At 41.2% G+C, this 4,943-nt stretch overlaps 1 long non-coding RNA gene across 1 annotated transcript; it reads right to left on the minus strand.

The window, feature by feature from the left end:
- Window positions 1-2,161: 2,161 nt before the first annotated feature.
- On the minus strand, window positions 2,162-4,924 carry LOC112406661 (uncharacterized). Its single transcript, XR_003004601.1, has 3 exons — window positions 4,853-4,924; window positions 4,168-4,356; window positions 2,162-2,224 (listed from the first exon to the last, which is right to left on the minus strand). It is a non-coding gene; the product is annotated as an uncharacterized LOC112406661 (long non-coding RNA).
- Between the last annotated feature and the right edge of the window lie 19 nt (window positions 4,925-4,943).

Below are 4,943 nucleotides of genomic sequence, written 5' to 3' on the forward strand. Positions count from 1 at the left end.
TCTTACCTCCTGTTTTTACACCATAACTGACAGTCAGTGACTATACATGTCATATTAAAAACACATGTACTCTGACTACACAGTCATTACCTCTTGTTATTGATTTTTATCAACAAATGACAAGCAACATGGTTAGTTACTATAAAATGCTGTTTCTTCTTCCTTCATTCTTTCATTACTGTCGTGGACTCCCAGGGGGTTACAATCACATTTGACGCCCTTTCTCTACTGTAATGTTATGGAAATAGGGCAATTTGATTGGGAAAAAACTGATTATAGTAAAACAGCAATTAATTCTTACCACTTAACTTGAACATTCATACATGTTAGTTTTCCAAGTAAATAAGTAGAACGCCTTGTTAAACTTCCTTTCTGCCAAAAATGTGCTACCATCTGTGATCTACATGGCAGCTTTTCCTTATTTAATACATATGTCCCCCCTTTTTTGGGAAGCATGTTAAGAGCTTTAATATGACATGAAACAGAAATAAAATAGTGAAAACACATTGTGTTTCAAGCATGAGTGCAAAATTCAGATTTGTGATATTCAAAGAATTTGGGATTTCATGTGCCATCCATTAATTTTATGGCAACTCTCAGTCCTTAATGTTAGAAAAAATTTTAATTGTAATGGGCAGGCTGTTTGGAGTTTGGGAGAGTAATTTTATTGTCTCAAAGTTAGTTAAAGACCTAGTGTTTAAAATAGGCTGAATTTCATTAAATAGTCTGAAAACCTCCAGTTAGAAAGGTAAAGTGAAAAGCAATGCTATACAAGAAAGAGTTTTGGCCTGAATGCTAGGAGGTCTGAATCCTGGCCCAGCTCTTCACTAACTGTGCGGCCTCGGGCAAATCACTTAACTTCTCATTGTCTGTTTTCTTACCTGTAAAAAGAGGGGTTTGTGTGAGACCTGTAACGATCACCTATAAATCCACCACCCAGATATAACCACTGCCAAAATTTTTTAGCCGACAGTGGTACCTCCAACCTTTTAAATATTGTATCACCAGCATTGTCGCAATGCCATTAGGTATGCTTGGTCCACTTTATTTTAAATGACTATATATGATTCTACCTTACAGGCGTTTAACCATTCTCTATTGTTGGTCATTTAGATTATCTCCAAATACATTTTTAGTATTGTTGTAGGGACCCACAGGTAGTCTCTCACTAACACTTAAAGCAAAGGAATAGAGTTTATCGAAGCCGACACACATCTTCATAGCACAATAGAAAATGTTGGATCTCTGGTTTATGATTTGCCCAATGCTTCTCTCCAGTTACAGATTAGTAAGCATCATCTTTATTTGTGATAGACAAATAATCTGACATATCCTGTGTCTTTTGTCCATTTGGATCAAGATCCTCCCAATCCCAAAGCCTGGTGGCCAGAGCTCATACTCCCAACACCTATGGATGTTCATTTATTCAGCTTTTCTACCTCATCTTATTATTTTTCTTCAAAATGGTGACTATGATAATACATCAATTCTTTTCTGACTTAGCATTCCTTGTATCTATCAAATACTTTTTTGTGTGTAATTCCTTCAAATAAATATTGTCAGTATGCATTCCTGATTATTTAAAGAGTGACATAGTCTTAATTCTGACATCAAATATCATATAAAGGAAAATAAACTATTTATGACCTCAAGGAATTTGCCATCAAAACAATGTACTCTGAAAAAAAGAAAAGAAAAAAGAAAAACCAATGTACCGGGTGATGCATGGCACCTGGCCTGTACATAGGAGGTGCTCTACAAGTATTTGCTGAATGAATGACAAAATCTGAAGGAAATTACCCCTTGAGAAAAATAAATGGCTACTTCTGATATTGCTATAACTACCACTTAATAGGCCAAGTTTCAGGACGCTGGTTTAAGAAGCTGAAGCTGTGTTGTTTCATATCATTATTTTCTATGGGCAAATTGAAGAAAGCCTGTTTTAAGTTGATAGCAATACCTCCTAATGATTTAGACAAAATATTGGAAATGGGCAGTTCTGGGGAAGGGAAGGTGAAGTATGAAGTTAAGTGCTGTGACTGAAGAATAAGCATCCAGGCTTTTTACTCATTAACTTGGACTTAAATTACCTATTTTTTGATAAGAATTTAAACCAGAGATCAGTGTGTTGGTGGTGAGGGGTAAATATAGAAATTTCTACCTGGGAATTGATCAAAGGGAACCATCCCTCAGTCTTCCTGTCAAGGATGACGTAATAATTACCCTGAAAAGAGGCAGAGGAAAGAATACCACATTGGTTTGTGAGATGGGCTTTGTGAGGATAAACTTCCTTTTTCATTTTAATTGTGCTTACCTGACATGAAACATTTTTCTTCCCAATTTGGCCACATGAACCCATGATAATGATTCACACTTACTTACTAATCAGTGAGAATCATTAGAAAAACCCTCCTAAGCAAACAGCTACCACAAAAAAAAATACTGAAGGAGAAAAGAAATAAACCTTTTTCTCTTAAGCAGAACTAGTGCCAACCTAAATCCTTTGCCATCCTTCAAAGAAAACGTTTACATTTTTTGACTAAAAAAACCCCAAACCACTTCTTTTGTAATATTTTTTATTATCTTACTATCACTATCATTTTTGTGTGTGTCTGCTTTTAAAAAATCTTTTAAATCAAAACTTCCAGCTCAGTGGAGTTAATCTAAGTAAAATTACTAAAATCTGTGGGATTGGCTGGGGAGAAATACACCACAGTTTTATCGTGGTTATCGCATATTAGGATTACAGGGTATTTATAATTTTCTATCTGTGTGTTGAGAAGATTATGGATGGGAAAGCAAGAAATTGAAGCTCTGGTTCTAACAGCACCACTGTTATTTGTGTGAACTCGGGCAAATCGGTTAGCTTCTCTGTGCCTCGTTTTCCTTACTTATAAATTAAAGGGACCACCAGGATGATCTCCAGGTTTACTTTCAACTTTATCATTCTCTAGGTCTAGCTGAAAAGAAAGTTCAGCTTGATACAACCCTTAGGGAGGGCAATTCGGCAGTGTCTCAAAATTACAAATGCATTTAACTGCTGACCCAGTAATCTCTTTTCTGGAAATTCCTCCTATAGACATACTTGCACATACGCAAAATGAGTTATATAAGGTTATTCACTACAGAAGAAGGGTTTGTGACTGCTGAAGAGTAGAAACAAGCCAAATGTCCACCAGCTTGTATGAGTAGATTGATACATACCACGGTATTTTAGGCAGCTATAAGAACCTTTAAATATATATTTTTAATTTTTTGGAACCACGTGTCAGGGACATTGGTGCTTGTAGGTACTCTGGGCCTGCTTCAAGTCAAATTTTTTAAAAAAGACCAAACAAAAGCAAATATGTCACTTACAGAAACAGTTAGGCAGGATAGCTCAGAAGATTTCAAGGATCTGGGGAGAAAGTTTGTAAGAAAACCCTCTTAACCAAATACTTTCCTCCAACTGAGGCCCTGAAAAACCGGAATTGAAATGGAGGCAAGGCCAAATTTGCCAGCTGGCTTCCTTTGCCAAGAATGACCCACTAGGGCACCGCCTATTCGCAGGGTGCGGCCGTCCGAATGGGGGCTGCCCCTGCAGAGTGCAGTGGCAAAGGTTGAGGGAAGCAGTAGTTCTACATTACGGCCTTCCTTTCAGCTCGTCTGGGTTACTGAGGTCCCCTAGCGGCGGGCAGACGAGGCCCGAACAGTCCAAATTTGATAGTAAACGCAGAGACCGCAAAACGAGGGTGGGAACCAATCCTAGCTTCCATCTATCAGGCTCACAACCTCCACCCAGCCCCCTTATCACTGGGAAGCTGTTGTGATAAGCGGATTATGAAGAAAGAGTAGTTTGGACGAGTGAGAATGTCAAGGAGGAATAAATCTTTCAGTCTTTTCAAACTGTTGTAAACGAGGCCTCATTTTCTTTAGATGCCACTTTTTCAACTGAAGAACCACCTGTCAGAAACAGGGATTTTTTTTTTTTTTTTGGAATTGGGAGCTGTCATTTTGGACAAGATATTTAAAACCCTACAGTCAATCTTCCATCTTAAGTGATCCCATCCCTCTGAAAGGAAATGCCTTCCATATTCCTCCTAAAAAAAAAAAAAAAATGCAAAAGAAAACAAAACTTGACGACTGTTTCTTCTGCTCCCTGAGACACAAGGGCCATTGTCTTCCTACCTTTTGCCCCACTGATCTCGGCAGGACGTCCTGGACCTGGAGCCCAGATGGGGAAAGGTGGGGTGGGTTGATGGACGCGCGGGGCAAGCGGCCTAAAGGAACATCTGGGAGTGGGGCAGGGCTGCACCCCAAGGCTTTGGTCCTCTCCCTTCTTCCATTTTCACTTCTCAACACCTCAGCACTTCCATTCTAAATAGCAAAGAAATGGCAAGCAAACAGTTAAACTTAATTAGGGTAAGTAATAAAGTGACAAGGCTCTCACTGAATGCTCTCCTCTGACTCCTTCCCCGTCGCCCCGGACTGGCTCAGTGGAGAGTCTGAGATTCCCGCCCAAGGGAAGAGGGCACGAGGATGAGGATGCCTTTGGGCCCGAGGGTGCGTGTGAGGTAGGACCATCTTCGGCCCACGCCGAGCCCCCTTCCCTCATTTCTAGTTAAGTCAAGAATGTAGTGAACCCGGCTGGTGGGCTGGACAACTGGCCCCCGTCTACATCCAACCGCAGAGGCTCAGCCCGCGGCTGCGGACAGGTGGGTTCCCGGCGCGGAAGCTGCAGCGACTGCGTCGTCCGCGCGGACTTGACCGTCAGAGCCCCTGCCCCGGGGGGCGTGTGCGGCTCGCGCCGGGGCCGGAGGACTCGACACGTCGCAGGGAAAACAAAACAAAACAAAACAAAAACAAGACCCACCGACTTCCCCACGTTTCTCTGCAAAGAAATCGTGGGCAGAGTCGAGAGGGGGCGATTGAGCAGAATGCAGCGAGGCCGCCTCCGCCCGCCC

Source organism: Neophocaena asiaeorientalis, unplaced genomic scaffold (genome assembly GCF_003031525.2).
Source record: "Neophocaena asiaeorientalis asiaeorientalis breed wild unplaced genomic scaffold, Neophocaena_asiaeorientalis_V1.1 scaffold59, whole genome shotgun sequence".
NCBI classification, from domain to species: Eukaryota; Metazoa; Chordata; class Mammalia; order Artiodactyla; family Phocoenidae; genus Neophocaena; species Neophocaena asiaeorientalis.